We start from the raw sequence: 17957 nt of genomic DNA on the forward strand, positions 1-17957 counted from the left end.
CACGTGCTCTTTTGTAAAAATAGTACAACATTTCCTAAGTCGATGAACGGATATAAGTGGTACCGAACAAGGCTCATTACTACACCATAAATATTCTGTCTTAACGGATCTATATTTACTTGTTGTTCAATTTATAGTATTTGTATGTATATTTCTCGACGGTGTCAAATATCTGCATGTCTATTCTTGTTAAGTTTTGTTGCAGAATATAGCATTTGTTTTCTCTTTAATAATCAAAATAGAGAAAACTGATAAAGCAATTTAATGGTACCATAAGACTTAGTATTTGCTCTATCAGATGAATTAACTGTGGAATACTTTAGCTTGCAGTGATCAGGGACGTACGCTACTACAATTACCTTAAACACTTAATAATAAATGACCGATTATCGCACTAACACCGTTACACCTTTCCTCACAAAGTATTCGACAAATTCACGTTCACTAATCCACAGTTTTGCAATATTTATAGTCTAGCTACTATTTGCAATCCATATGTTGAGACTTTGTAATAGGATCTTGACCATGTCGGTCGGTTTTGAAGGCTGTCGGCAGAACCCTGTGGTGTGTAAAACTAGTGGTAAATACGAAATAATTATAACATAAGTTATATGGTAGATGCGGTACCGTGTTCATAATTTTACTGCGCTCATTTTTAAGTTTTTTTACTAAAAGTATGAGCAGTGGTTTTGAATAGTTTTGGATATTTTTATATTTTTACCACAAAGGTATGGAAACCAATTTTTTTGCTGAGTCTGCACTACTGTTTAAAGAGATAAATCCCATGACGAAGACAGTTGTCGTCTGATAATTCCAAGAAAACTGACTTCCCTCCCCGTATGAGCAAGAGGAAATGGACGCATGATGACAGAAAACCCCGCATACTTTAAATGATGGTGGAGAAAACATACAACTCGAGTTCCTGAGGTTAAACTTTGAGATACAGAAATTGGAGATAAGCTACAAATACAATCAAAGCTCAGTGAGTCTTCAAAACAGAGATAACTGACGAAATATTTGCACGTACTCATTAGTCATTGTTGAATGGGCAGCGATATGATAGCGATCATTCTCTTGCTGAACAGACGACATGTTTATGACATTCATTTAGAGAGACAGTAGGGCTTTGTACGTTCAATATTCGTAAAACAAGTTGTACGATTAATAGATTGCGTATAGACAATCTGTGTTTAGTTTGGAGACCGGGAGTAGTTTGCCCTCATCTTAGTTAAATAACCTATCTGCAACGGGCTACATTTCCGTGTCTCCTCCTGCGCTAACTCAACGTCATTTTGGTTCATAACACCATTTCGTTCATTGCCATTTGATCCTTGTACGCTAACAATCGTGGAAGCAGAGAAATAGATAGGTACCAGTAACACCAACACCGCCATCACGTGCCGCGTGATAAAGCTTTGTCACGTCTATGCTTGAACCTTGTCAACAAAAATACCGTATGTATTTAAACACCTATCTGGATGCACTTTCAAATATGAAGTTTAAAGATATACAGTCATCTGCAATCTAAATATGCCCATATATGGTCAAAGGGGCGTTCCTTTGTATTCAAAATTCCCATGTGCGCGCGCTGTTTTAAAAAGCGGCCACCCGCTTAAAATCTGTGATTAGTTAGATTTTCTCTTTCCATGGTAACTCAGGCAAATTTGGAACAGGTGACAGTATACCTTTAACAACTGCCCTTGAATCAAAGCAAGGCCATATTTCGTTTACTTTAATGTAATGATGGATTATTTTCGTCGGAGCAATTCATATATCTACACATGTTGACTGAGTGTGCAGAGCTCAAGGAGCCAGCCTGTAGTAGGTTGGGGAAACATCCCAGTTATCACGTACAGTCGACGCGACACTTTGTGCGCATAAAGAGAAAATCCCATCTCAGTAACTCGGATGCATGACAGGAAAAGCCCTCGATGACTAATGCGATTTGGGTCACCAGTCGTTCTCAAGTGTTTTTTTGTAAACGGCGGCGTTTACAAACACTGCTGACGAATGCCTGACAATGTGGCTAAAACGACATCACAATCAGAGAACCTAATAACCTGTTTGCTATACGGAAGGGAAACGTGATTTTTCGGTGAGCAATTTCTGGAAAGACGGAGCGGAATTGACACTTATTTCCAGGACAGGTCGTATATAAAACAGTAGATGTGATTTCAAGTACGACTGCGGGCATTGACAGGTTTATAACTCACAGGAAAAACTGCATTGACAGTTCACGTCACGGCACACTCACTCACCGTACCGTAACAAGATAACGTTAGATCTGTACCGTAACAAGATAACGTTAGACCCGCTTCAGAACTGGCAATAACGTCTGCTTGCACGTACACTCTAATAGACAGTCTTTTCCGGTGAAGAAGGGCGACTAGGAGGTACCTTTCCATTAAATTACATTTTAAGTACCGATTTTGGTATGATTTTTCTACAAATTCAGAAGGTTCTATCTCTATGTTTAATTTGTACGCATAGCTTCATATAAAAGATTTCTCGAGCTCATGAACATTAAATACGATTTCCTGCAAAAAAGCCTACATTTCAGCTCATGTCCCGACGTTTTTTTTAATTCAAAGAGCCTGAGTTGGCTGTGCCAATTGATGCGAGTACAGCGAGATTCAGTAGCGCATGCGCCATGTTGTTTAAACAAAAAAGGGTCGTGTTTTATCGTGTCTTTAACCTCCCATGGTTACGGTTAAAATTTAGCGGGAAAATGCATGAATCAGTAGGGCCTAATACACTCTTCAAGGAATATCTTCTCTGCTTCCATATCCAGCACACGAACTGTCGCTCTGGTTCCCGGGAGACGATCGTTTTTTGTTGTCAGTGAACCCATCTCATGAAATCACATTTTAAACGCCTCGTATCCCATTAAAAGGTACGGCACTGTTCATTTGTCTCGCTCGAATGGTATCTATTCACAGTTGAACATCAACTCGTCATAACACTGAAGCATTAAAACACGGCAGCCGCCATTGCATGTCATGTAATGCTCCGATGTGCCGTTCCGTTAAGGTAGAACGCGCCTCGGGGACAGATAGTCGGACAATTCTACAATTCTTTTCTGATCTACCACTTGTTGGGGCTCATTTTAAAGCTCTCGGAGAAAAAAAACCTTCACTGTCTAAGTTTTTTGAAAATCCAAAATTTTATTTTTCCCCTCTAGACTTTACACAGGAATGGCGGCCATTTTGATTTACAAATATCGCAAAATGTTGGGTAATTTGTTTCGCTAGTTCCAGACTTTGCATGGTGACCCCCAATTTTATTCTCGATTTGTTAAGAGAATGTTTGAAAGCTTCATTCAGGAAAATTTAAGCGAAATTTTAAGTCGTTCACTTTCGAGGCGCATACTACCTTAAGCCGCAAGTTCGTTATCATTGCAAGATTCGACAAGTTAATTGAGTATAAACGAGTATAAAAGATATTATGGACATGTATTTATCCTCCACTTGGATGAAAGCAAATATATGAAAAAACAGAAATCCTATAGATTTGCGTTCTGCTTATACCAATGTATTATTTTCATTGAATTATTCTCTAACTTTCGGTGACATCAATCCGCCCTCTAGTGTCCATGTTATATGTTTAAAGCATTACCAAGCTGTCATTCAGTCCGTTCGTACAAATTTTTACGAAGGAGCTCTAAGCATCAGTCTTTAATAAGATCAAGTACCTGTTTCGATTTTTGAAGGATACTTTGTTTGATGCTTTCACGAAATGTTACATTTCCGAGCTTCATTGCGTGTTTCTATGGTAGTAATACACACTCATTGGTCGACAAATAAACGAACAATACTCCCACCTTTCCTAATTCCAGATGTTTGTGAAAGAAGGCACTTTCACTATTCTTAATCCTAGCCATTTATGCGATTCTGTTTCAGTTACAAAATGTAATGATGTGATTTATAAAGTTTTTACATTATACATAAAAAGTGCAAACGTTTCGGATTACATGTTATGTAAGGGAACAAAGCCTTTAAGTTAAAAGGGAAAAGTATTCAATTTTTATAAAAATCATCGACTCTAACTCAATGGGAGGCCCAACCTTGACTGCAATATCAAATAAAACACGCATCTGTAGTCCTGAATGTGATCGTTCTAGCGAAAACAGATTGATACATCTTGTTATTATGCAGTCACTTTTATAGTATTAACGTATTAACTTGACCGTGTTCCCTATTATAACTCATTGGCAACGATGCAGCTTTACTTTGTCGTCACTGTGGGGAATTCATTGAAAGAGGTAAAAGGCCAAACTATACACGAGTCTCGTGATATTTCACAAGGTTTCCGCGCCCTGATCGTCATGGATACGGCAATGTATGGACTATGCCATTATTTTACGGTGTTACGCTGTAAATGCAAGATATAGAAATCATATATTTTACAAATCTTCAACGCTCCAGATTCTGTCATGAATGTCCGAATATTTATGTTGTAAATCATCGGTTTAGTATATTACATTGAAGGCAGTCATAAAGTTGTTAACTTGGTTTCGTCTTTAAGCATGTATTGCTCAATTTTCATCACATTACACGCACAAGACATAGAATTCCGTCACCCGTACTTGATAGTCCTGAGGAAACGCTTTATTGCCAGTGTAAGGGAATCTAAACTAGACTGACGCTAACAGTAAACAATATGCTCTATGTCTAGAGTACCCTGGCAATATGCCTCAAGAATGTTGGTCAATCGCCAAACACATATTTATTGGTTCGTTTGTTTGTTTGTTCCTTTTTTGTTTGTTTCTGCAACTGAGAAAAGGACAACGCATTGATTTTGACTGTGTGAAAAAGGTTAAAGGAAGGAAACTTATGTTGCTGTTGTTTTGCTTATTCTGCTCATAAATAATTGTGGTTAAGTCAATACAAAATAAACTCTTTCTTATAACAAAAATTATTTCTAGGGAGACAATAAACATTTCAGACAGATACCAATCATTGCATCGCAAGAACTCATTCATTACATTGACGCTTACGAACGAGGTTTAAGTAAAGCCAATAATTAAATAAAATGTTTTGGTCACCAGGGGGAGACATTATAATAGCCCGTATTCTTTGTTTTCACCAGAATGAACTATTTCCCTAAATGTAGACTTTGAAATTATATTTCGCAAACTTGAGTATCATCATAGTACAGTTCGTTCAGTGGGCGGCCATACTTGGGATGTACGGTACTATCTTATATCATGAATTTAAGAAAGCGAGTAACCACGCATACCTTAAAGGATATGAAGTGAGCAAACATACCGATGCTTTTTAGTTAACAAGGCTGTCGCAGTCTCATTCTATTGCCACATGCGCATTGGAAAATGTATCTATTCTCTAAAAGAAATCTATACTGTAACAAAAGCATGCCTATGAGACATCTCAGTTCCTTGGAATCCTTATAAGTTATAAAATTCCCATTCATCAATCAAGGATCAATCAAACTGAAACAACTAACCATCGTTCATCACACTCATAATAAAACCACGATGAAATAGTTTTTACACACTTCTATAGTAAATGTTCTTTGCTTTCATCGACATCGAACAATTTCCCGTCCCAGGTTGTTCAGCGGCACCACAGAGATATCGTCTAGAGTGGGCCCAGAAAACCCTATCGTCCAAGTTCACGCGAACAAAGACTTAATAGGATTACCGCTAACGAGGGTTAAAGTACTATTGCCCTTAATAGTAATAACACAAAATGCACCATTATACCTGAAGCGCCAATTTATTCTTCGCTGACGTGGTAGTCTGAATGTAGGTTTCCCGGGGAACACTGCAGGGTATAGATTCGTGACGTAAAATCAAGGACAATTTCGAACAACAATTTCGGGGGTATAATGCGTACTTTCTGGACATGGGAGATATCGCAGTGGTTCTTTCTCGTAGGCAGTTCTTAGGATTTCATTTTAACGTTAACGCCTTTTGTACTTGCTTCGGTTGATTTGGCAATTATGTCTTGACGAACGGCGACCACAAGATCGAGAGCCACATGGGGAATTCGCAAAATAGATAGAAAAGGTAACATCTCTTTTCTTGGCGACTTGTTTGTTCAGATGTTGTTTTCCGCAGGGAATGGATCCTGCACGTGCGATATGTGTACGAACTAAAATTTATCCTGATGTCATACTCAAAGAGGGCGCCCTCGGACTATCGAACAATTGGACTCCTTGGATGAAATTGTATAATTTTACGTATGAGTTAACCGTGAGTCTACAATTCAACTTACCATCAAGTTATCATTTGTGACATAATTTATGTCACAACTTTAAACTTGAAATGGCCTTCTGAAATTGCTTCACAATCCGAAAATCGTCAGAGATCGAAACTACGCTTTCTATTCAGGTCTTTGTCATGTCGGGAAGTTTGAAATATCAAGCAGACAGGGTTTAACATATCGGACTGTGAAAGAAGATTTACTTGTGTGCTCACAACAAATGCAAATACTCAGTAAATCAACCGACAAGTAAGAGAATACTAATAGAAAACCTAGATCGTTATTTGCGTTGTAGAGTAATAAACGTATCGCATGTTCACGATTTATGCGCTTCAGAGTATACCCCTATTTGCTTACCGACACACACATAAGCTTAGTAGGACATACACAGCCCCTTTAGTGAACTTTTCAGGGTTCTTTAAAACATAGAGACATGCTCATTTTTTTGTGAATCTGTCACTCTGGTGACCTAATCAAACGTTCCTCCATTTTTAAAAACGAGAAAAGAAATGAATCGGTAGCTTGGCCAGGGAGTATACACATGTGTTTCCTCGGGAGCTAACTGATAATCAATATCTAACAACTGGTTTACGCTGGCCTTGTATGATCCATCACGATCACTCAGCCTTGTTGCAATTGTTACATGTTAGCTGTTGGGTGTCCTAGTAAAGGATTTTCTGACGGTTACGGCAAAATAAGTGATCAATTTGTTTCCGTTGAAGCCACATTACGTTAAACTGGGTGCATCGTTGTTTATTGTAGTAGTTTGCAGTTGCTCTTCTCTATAGCTTGTGTCGTGACACAAATGTCATTAAGCCAATGATGAGTAATAGAGGTCTCCTCGACGATATAAACGTTTTCCGTGCGTGTTTCACAGATATGCATAAAGTAAACAGTGTACACACCAGGCTGAGTTTGTATGACATCTTCACAAGCTTTTTATGATTTCTTATTATTGTATATATTAAGAATATTGTTTTTTGCAGCGGAGGCTGTGTTCTACTTTTAAAGGGTATTGCTGGTGTACATGTTACTTGCCATTATTGCAGTGAACGAAAAGTATAGTCTCCTAGAGCCTTACGCCTGGCGTTCATATCCCGTCAAAACTTTTGAGATTAAAATTGCACTGAGCACAAAGTTTATCACTACACTACCGATCACAGTGCACTTGACTGCGCCCTCATCGGTCCGCCAGTCGTCAAGCCGTGAACATCAGAATGTCAGTTTATATTCATATAGTACGCTAACCACGACCAGTTTATATTCGTATAGTATGCTAACCACGAACGAGGTTATAAGGTCAAGTGAAACATTTCGTAGTGACTGATGGTGGTGGTGGTGACGATAATAGTGCCTGTGGAGGCGATGTAAGAAGGTATAGCCAACAATTTACAATCATTATTTGAGACCCATGATAAGCCCTTTGGTGTGATTTTTAGCGCAGACAAATCCAACTCAGCTACAATAATATATCAAGTACTATAGTTTTGTAATCAAAGTTAAGCAGTGCATGACCATGGCAAGTTCTTTGAAATTAGGGTGCACGTCACATTATAAAATGATTCCGAAGGATTTGAATATTAACATCTGAGTATCATTTATTGTTTCTCGAAAAATGAAACATTTGGCTGCAAATAAAGGGCTACATACAGACGGTACAATCTTGCGATTCTGTACCTTATTTAAGAAATGGTTTAAACACATCCTTGACAGTGGTTTCATAGCACCTGAAATATTGGAAAACAAGACACTTTAATGTAACTGTAAAAACAATTTAACTTTTATTATTCAAGGCCATCTCAAATGGCCAACCAAACCTGACTAGTTCAATTGTCAGTTATTTCAGAACAAGATGATAGCCTATCGCACATTTCTATAAAATATCAGAAAATAAAAGAAGATGGTTAGTGACAAACTAGTTCAAGATACATAAATCCCTAGAATAATAAAATGTACACTAACTTTGTGATTAAAATGAAATCTGATACACTTTCTTCTCAGTTTTGAAAAAAATTTATCAGGAAACTGGCAAATTGGTAATTCTGTCAAGCACATTTTGTAAAGATAAAATGAGAATAAGTTTCTCATTCGATGAGTTTAGTTGTTAATGACCTTGAGATATACCTTGTTCTTATATTCTCATACAGTGGGCGATTGAACATAAACTGAAATTTATTTTGAACATATTCAACATCTTTTACAACTTCAGAATGCACACATATTCTTTGTTCCAGCGGTATTTTTCAATAATGCCCTACTTTCCTCGTATAGCGTGTGATTTCAACAGCCAAAACGTGCACAAACTTTCTTACGAATAGCACCAAGATGGTTCAAGTAGCTGACAGACTCAAGCAAGGATTTTAATTACAGTTGAAGAGTCTTGCTTTGGTGAGTTTGTGATCTTATAGTGATATTCTTATGATAACAATTTTTTGTATTTTCCAACACACTGTTCGATCAAGATCACCAAAAGTCATACCCAAAAAGCAATTGTTTTATTATATTGGCCCATGTTATTCTGCCTGCTTCATCTAACCATACTATCTATACATATCTTTACCATACTTTTGGTAATTTGTTGTCCCCTATTGCAAAAATCTTTATCCAGTACAGCATTATGATGACCATATTTACCGTTTACATTTAATGAGAATCGAATAATCTTATCTGAAGACGCTCAGTATCACCCGAGTGTTCTCAAGCCAGTGTCTGTTTCCATAACGGGCACAATGAAATGATCAAAACAATTTAAAGGCACTGGAAATGGAAAACTTGACAAGTTTCCTGATATCCGACTGAATCGAGAAAGACCTTTCAGAATAGAGTAGTGGTACAGTAATTATGGTGGAGAACACTTTCCACTTGCGTTCCCTCTCCAAAGTTTTCCATGACTTCTGAGATATCTCCCTTACGAAACATAATAATCTTGGACTTGGCGAGGTTTGCAGTCATTGCCATCCAAGACAGAACATCTTCCGTTAGTTGAGTTTACCACAGTTGAAATCGACTCTGCAAATCAGTTGCAAATCGTCTGTATCATCTGCACACATAAGGTCTACTGATCGGTACAGTCCGGTTAAATAGATACTACCTGACCTTTTCCAAAAATTCATTTATGAAGAGTAAGCAAGGGGGACAGAGTATTCACCTTGTCGGGCGCCAAAGTCAAAATTCAGATGACAAGTGAGGCATTGTGTACATTTTATACAGGCCCTACTTCGTGCATTTGTAGAATGTAACAATTTTTAAAATTTTACCTTGGGTCTCATATGAAATAACTCTGTGCCACAATGATAATAAATTGCGGCACCACTTTACAAGTCGTATAGCCACAAACTTATAACGTCAAAGATGTGCGTACTTATGGAAATGAGTTCAAAGGTTACTTTCTAAAAGGGGCGATAAATAGTTTTTTAAATCGCGATTAATCCTATCAAAGGCTTTTGGAAAGTCGATGAAAATGACTTAGAAGCGAACTCTTCTTCCGGTTTTTAACGTAATATTTGTAAACTGAATACTTCGTCACTGTTAGAGGAGCCTTTCATGAAACCTGCCAATACTTCATCAGTAATACTTTTATCCGAGGACCCACTTCACCAATCTGGAGTTTCAATTTTTCGTAGGATATGTAACTGCAAACAAATAGTCACGATGTGCCTCAATCTGTAGCCGTTTCCATAGTTGGTTGATTTTTTTATACGTTCTACAGGTAACGCTATTGCTCCATTCAGTAAGATTATAATCGAGCAGAGGATTGTAGAGTTGGAAGAGATAAGGAGAATTAATGTTAATGACGTGCGATTGAAAATCTCGCCCTCAAAGACTTCTGGGACGGAGGCCTTGTTGTGTGGAAAATTTCTCACGGCTTCTTTGACCTCATGTATTGAGGTCGTGCGTTTATTGACTATACATAATGAGCAGTTTGTGTCATGTCAGGGACCTCTTTTAATATAATCCGTGACTCAAATCATCCTCAGTGCTACCTGAATCATGTAAAAAGTTGTCACAAAAATTAAACCACTTTATTAAACCCTGCTAGACAAGTCTAATATGATGATACGCGAGACTCAACTTGATTCCGTATTAACATTGCAGATGTAGACAGTTGTCTACACTAACACAACTGTATGCTTTTTGCTGACTGCACTTGCGCATTATAATTCACTGATCAAAACACATTACCCCATTCTGGCAAATTCTTTGATTAGAGTGGGTCGCCCATCGACGGGTGAGGAACGAGAAACTAATTAATCTACAAAGCAGATTTATGCCAAACAAAAATGTCTTTGTTTCCATTAACCCGATCTACCTTATTTAAATCCCTCGTACCCTAAATTTATTTTCACAATTTAAAAACCCTAGCATGATTTTTCCGAATTTTTTCTGTTTTTTTAACATAAAAATAAAACAGTCCCGGATAAACGTACACTAGTTTCCGAAGGCTTGTCAACGTAAACATATATTTCTTTTGCCTAATGATGCGAGACATCATGGTAATGTACCTCAGAGAAGCGTCATCGTTAGTGGGCGCATTGCTATTGGCGAACTGGTGACGAGCGTGACGTCTGCTGGTTCGTTGTTAGTTCTATTTGCCTTCAATCTTCCATTGTAGTCACACAATGATCACATGATGACGAAAACGATAACCTCAAAACTGGAACATTATCAAGCATTAGCTATCAGATTCCAAGGCCCATGGCTATCCTGTTTAACACGCTACTCTTCCCTTATCTTATCGATTGAATAGAGGACTTTAAAATTTTACGTCACAAATAATCATCCATGCATTTAAGAAATGTAGGTTTTTCGTGTCGTGACGTCCAAGCCTTGTATCTCGGTGATTACCCTTCCCGATGAATTTCTCAGGAAATTTTATACGTCCCAAAAATCAAGCTTGCAATTCCTTTGACATTAACCAGAATAAATACACTGTAATGTGATACGCCAAACTCAGCCGTCTCCTTCACGTCTGGTAGACTATCAAAAGAGACAAACGACAGAATTGACATGATATTTATTAAGTAGCTGGATACAACAGATATTACAAACGCTCAATATTGCGAGGGCTATGTATGTTTATCAACTAAGTCTTTCCTTTGCCTTTCGAATTATTTCTTTTCTTTTACTGTGATTTGTGTAATTAGTAAAAATATGCCTGCTTGCGGTTGAATATAGGTCTTAACAGATATTTAGTTGTCAACAATGACAATTCGCCCTAGTAAGTGTATCTGATTGATTTACAGATTCTGGTAAAAAAGCCTAGTTCCGGGTTTTCACATGCTGGGTTGAAGCTGTTCATATATATAGAACATTACTTAAAAGGTAAGAATAACAGTTATCTTGGCTTCATTATCCATATTGTGAGATAATGTTGGCTCTATAATCGTTCAAATGACGTAAAGGCAAAAAGAATTTTTAAGAGCTCTCCGATAAACAAAAAGGGTTTTGAGAAATCGAATATATATTTCCAAAAGGTTGACCGGTCCATAAATGCTAAATATGTGTTGAGGAAGTGACACTTACAGTCGAACAAAGTGAATGTCACCTGTCCTTTTTGAAATGCAAATCTATCTTCGTTAATTTCGAGGGATTTAACAACTTAGCTCTTTAAACAAAGCCTGCGATACAATTATAATTTAAAAATTTTATTTTATCTTCATTGTATATTTATTTCCTATAAAAGTGTTCCTTGAAAAAGACCGGAAATTGCCTCACAAGAAACATGTTGAATATTGATAGCCAATTACATACATGACAACTAGTGACAGACGGGCCCTTTTTCAATGAAACGGGAAGTGTTATGCAAGGCCGTTACTGGCTAAATTGAATGGTCGTCATCATTACTGTTATTATCGCCCAATTGCTATTGCTTCTGCAATTTCTAAGCTTTATGAATTTTTGTTACTTCTCAGATGTGAAACATATCTTGATACCAGTGATCATCAATTTGGTTTTAAGACCCACCATTCTACAAACATGTGTGTTTTTCTTCTGAAAGAGACCATAGACTTTTACAAACGTCATAACAGTCCAGTTTTCTTGTGCTTTTCAGATGCCACAAAGGCGTTTGACAGAGTCAATCATTGTACTCTCTTTCGTAAGTTACTTGACAGGAATTTACCTCTGTATATTGTTAGAATCTTAATATGTTGGTACCGAATCAAAGAATTTCGTTTCAGATGGGGCTCTGTCATCTCTGAAGCCTTTCATGTTTACAATGGTGTTAAACAAGGAGGTGTATAATCCCCTCGTTTATTTAATATATACATGGATAACTTAAGCAACTTGCTATGTAAAACTAAAATAGGTTGTCACATTGCGGGACTTTGTCTCAACCATTTGATGTATGCTGACGATATAGTCCTTATATGTCCCTCTGTTAAAGGTCTGAATAGAGTTTTAAACACTTGTAGTAATTATGCATTTTCACATGATATTGTCTTTAATGCAAATAAGTCAAAGTGCATATTGGTAATGCAAAAGCAATGCAGAATCACTCGCATTCCTCATGTGTATTTAAATGGCTCAGTACTCACTTTTGTAAAGAAACATTTGTACATTGGGGATATGTTAAATAATTTAGGAAATGACGTTGATGATATCAAGCGACAGATGAGGAGTTTCTATGCAAGTGCTAACTCTTTGATTAGGACTTTTATAAATGTTCTTCTTCAGTTAAAATATGCCTTTTAAGGCATATTGTTCTGCTCTGTATTGTTCCCATCTTTGGAGTATTTACACTGAGAAATTTATCAATGATATCAGAGTTTCGTATAATAACGCTTTTAGAATATAGTTGGGTATTAGACACCGATCGAGTATTTCAGAAACTTTAGTCAGTCATTGCATCATGACATTTCAAAGTAAACAACTGATGGCCCGTTCTAACTTTTACGTTCGTTTGATGGAAAGCGAAAATCATCTCATCGCAGCAGCTTTATCTTTTGATATAATTCGACACAGCAACTTTTGGCGCAAGATTTTCTAAGAATGTTTTTAAACTTCATGTACCTGTTTTCCAAGTGAACAGTATGTCTAGTTTTTGTTTTATTTTCATGTAGAGTAAGTTTTTTGTGTGTGTGTTTTCCTCTGGTTTTATGAGTATGTTCTCGAATTAAAGAATAAATAATAAATAATTACTTAAATTTTGCTGTTCAACGAAATCTGTAACCGTCCCCATAATAAAAAGAATGTTTTAAACTTTTGCTCAGACATTCCACAAGAAAAATTTAAACCATTCTCTCTCAAAGTCAAAAATCGAAACCAGCGGTCATCATAAAAACTTTCGGATGGAGAAACAAATAAATTGCCAATTCTTTACCAATTTTTGAAATTTAAATGGCCGCTATCTAAAGTGATTTGGTAATAAAAAGGCAAAGAAAAAATTGACCTCACGCAAGGAGCGTACTTGAAATTTTTGTAAATTTGAGTGTCCTAAAAATTTCCCCTCAGCCTATGTGTACCGGTATTCTTCAGTAATCGTGTAAATGTACTTCCCAGTCGTATAAACCCTATTTAATGCGTTTACGAGCTCATTTAAACGTTACTTTTTATAGATTTAGTGTGCCTTTTATTCACTTTGATATGTTGTGGAATATTTTGATTATAATTTCAGTGATAATCCTGAAGTTTGCTCATCGAAAAATGTTAAAGGGGTATCAGTGACTTGCATGTCGAGGCCGGATCAGACAATGATTAAAGAAGTTGCTTGGACTCAGTTCATCATGACACGCAAGAGTATAATAATAATCCCTTTGCAAATTAAATCTCTTACTGACCTAACTTTTGATATTTTTCAGGGCCGCCAAATATTTAAAGGTATTATTCCAAACCTTTCAATTTACTCATCGAGACATTTTCAAAACTTACAGTATGCGGCACTTCAGTTTTAGTATAAGTCCCAAGGTGGTGCTGTACTTACATATCCAGACTTCATTGTTGCATACCACGTCCTTACATGCATGTTTGTAAAAATAACTGTATTTAAGCGCCTGGGGGACATCTACTCAGACTTTTGCAATACACGTCGGTTTACCACTCCTGAAGAGTACGAAGTAAATTCATCAGCTTATTTTGTGAAGACAGATTCATCGGGTTAACACATGGGTGGCGGCCATTTTGAATTTCAAGTTTATGTAAATATTGGGTAATTTATTTTTCTGTTACCAAATTTTGCACGACGACCACTATTTTTTTCTTCTTTATTTCGAAAGGGAACGGTTCAGAGTTTCCTCATTGGAAAATCGAGCAAAAGTTTAAGCCTTTCAATTTCGAAGCGCGTACTATACCTAAATCGTTTGCCCTTTGTACCAAACAGATGACCTGTCAGAACATGTTCTTTCCCATAATAGTTTGAATGTATGTTTCTTTGTATAGCATATATCTCTGAATTTCCGAAGTTTATCATTTTAATTCCTCAATCATATTTTGTTGAGCTATGAGTGTTCCTGTTATTTGATAGAATAAAAGAAATACTCTGCTTGCCATAACATGGATTATAAAAAAGGGGGCATATAAGGCTCAGCATGGGCGATAATACAAACCGGACAAATACGGTATCCACTCAAACATTCCTAATACTAGTTTACTGTGATAGAAAAGCTAAAACGTGGAAAAATGGAACCATTGTCGCCTCCATATCTTGCAGCTATCTCGAGTAGTCACGTCAAGGCCTCCTCGTTACTTTGCTAATTGCCAAAGATTTCACCGGAAGTAAAGTATACTAGCTATTTCTGTAGAAAGAGAACTTCATTCGATCAATGACATGGATTGAGTAGAAATCGGTTATACATGCAGTGGGTAGAGGCGGTTATCAAATAGTACAATTCGTGTGAAAATTGGCGGATGCTATATTGCAGTCTTTTTGCTGTCATTAGATTCTCGTCTTCAGAATAGAAATCTAACCTTTCTTTGAAAACGAGGTTACTTTGCAGGCGATGAGTGATTTACAAATTGTCACGTTTCTGTTTCCTCTTGAAGTCTACGACAGCTTTTATGTGAGCCGATACAAGGCAGAGCACCGAGTATCAAAATAACGAGGAATTTATGAAATTCATTGTCTCGGTGCCCCGACTACACATCAAAATATGTGATCGCAATGTCAAGGTAATATCAGGGTCAGTTTAATTTGCGTCTTCACCGACCAGAAAGGGATAGGGAAATCTCGCGATTAAAAAAAAATCTTTGTATTTGCAGCCTCAGTATGAAAATGTATTACACTATTTACAGGCGTGGAATTGTCATCATTAAAGTTTGAACGTAATAAATGTTATAAAACATCTATTTGCCTCTTGTAATACGGGGCGAGATGAATTCCCTCGCCCTTTTGTCACTTCTTTGATTCTGATCCTAAAGGTACTTTCGAAAGAATACGTCAATACAAGACAATAGAACGATAGACATTGAAGCTCCAAGTCCATGATATAACCCTCGTGTCACTTCAAAAAATGAAGAAAACTAATAAAAAATAGTTATCTACAAATGATTGTACACGTATTGATTAGGAGGAAATAATGTAATGTGAGCGCTAAAACATGGCACTCAATATATTTGTCAGCCGACGGCCAATTCAATTCTTTAATCAAGATCTTAAAAAGCTGTCCTCGTTGCACGACAAATATTATGCCTTTCTTAAAAAAACTGCAAATTATCACATCGACTTACTAGTAGCCCTACCTAGCCAATGCTTCACAGTTTTATAGAGGAGTCAGACATGATGAGGTCACCATAGTCTTAGATCTTGAGCTTAGTTTGTTGAACCTTGATCATTTCCATAACCTTCTTTCAAAGCATGTATAAAGTGTATTTGCCTTCCTAACAGCCAATATGATTTGAGAACGTGTCAATTTTCATATGTTTGCAAAGTCCTTCCTGGGAAGATTTCATGTCTATGAGGAAGCTGCATTTAATATAACTTAACCTATCATTTTAATCATAGAATTACTAATACAGCGATTGTCCCTTACATATAACATGTACATATAAGTATATATGTGATATATATTATATGTGATATTTATACCATATATAACATATATATATTATATATATATATATATATATATATATATTATATTATATATATATATATATATATATATATATATATATATATATATATATATATATATATATATATATATATATATATATATATCCTTCCTAACAGCCAATATGATTTGAGAACGTGTCAATTTTCATATGTTTGCAAAGTCCTTCCTGGGAAGATTCCATGTCTATGAGGAAGCTGCATTTAATATAACTTAACCTATCATTTTAATCATAGAATTACTAACACAGCGATTGTGCCATACAATACCATGTACATTGAAGTATATATGTGATATATATTATATGTGATATATATACATATATATAATATATATATATATATATATATTTATATATATATATATATATATATATATATATATATATATATATATATATATATATATATATATATATATATATCACAAATTACATAAAGTACAAAGCAATAATATCCGTTTCTCAAGTTTCATGCATCCTGCAATCCTTCTGTCTGAGGAAAAGTGTTATTATTATAACACAATCTGCTTAGCATAGAGCGCTATAATTTCTCGCGAGGACATATGCATACTTCGATAAATATATATATATATATATATATATATATATATTATATATATATAATATATATATATATATATATATATATATATATATATATATATACATAACGCAATATATCAATATTTTAAAATAATAATTTTTTAAGTAATAGAGGACAACAAATTACTGCTGCTTTGATTGCATTGGAAAACCATTTTATAAGGAATATATATATATATATATATATATATATATATATATATATATATATATATATATATATATAATATATATATATATATATATATATATATATATATATATATATATATATATATATATATATACAACAGAGAGAGTGTTTATATCGGCCTCACTGATTGTGTGGAATATGACCAGGTCTGAGTAAGCAGTCGGGAGACGAAGTCGTCTAATACTATAAATGACTACTTTATTCTATACTAATATAATAGACAGTGGCTAATACAGTGAAGCATAACACTTGGGTGAGAGACCGTATGTAGAGTCCAGTGACGTGAAGTGTCTCTGTTGAGGGTGGAAAAGTCTCTGATTAGGGAAGGCGAGGTTCCCGTAGATAAAGCACTTTTGGCGGAAAAGTGTCTATGAGTCACGAGAAAGGCACATGATCGATTAGACATATTGTCTTAGCAGATGGAATCTCTGGTTGGTAAAATAAACAGTGATAGGAAGCGGTGCCTCAAAGCTTAGTCTTAGAAGGAATGCTATCAGAGTATCTACAGGAAGGCACTGTACTAATAGTGACGTAGTACAAGAATATATTTCCTAACATTCTCCCCGGCGGGAAATTTAGCAGTGTTCCAAATGATTGCAAATTTCAATGAAACGTAAAATACTAAGTAGTAAATTTGGGAGTGAAATGTGTAGTAAATGAAAAAGAATTTCTATTCTATGGAATAATATTGAGTAAATAAGTCCAATATAAGAGTATATAGTCCGATATATACGAGTTCAGCAACAAGAGTTCACACATCGTTTAAATCTTGAATTCTGCAACTGGCGATAGCGGCTGCAGTTCTGGTCGGTAATGGCGGGTGATCTGGTTTCCAAGGAAGCTCAGCAACGTATTTACCGTCGTCGATTCGTAAGTGGGTATCGCGA

The sequence above is a fragment of the Ptychodera flava genome, chromosome 14 (genome assembly GCF_041260155.1).
Source record: "Ptychodera flava strain L36383 chromosome 14, AS_Pfla_20210202, whole genome shotgun sequence".
Taxonomy (NCBI): Eukaryota; Metazoa; Hemichordata; class Enteropneusta; family Ptychoderidae; genus Ptychodera; species Ptychodera flava.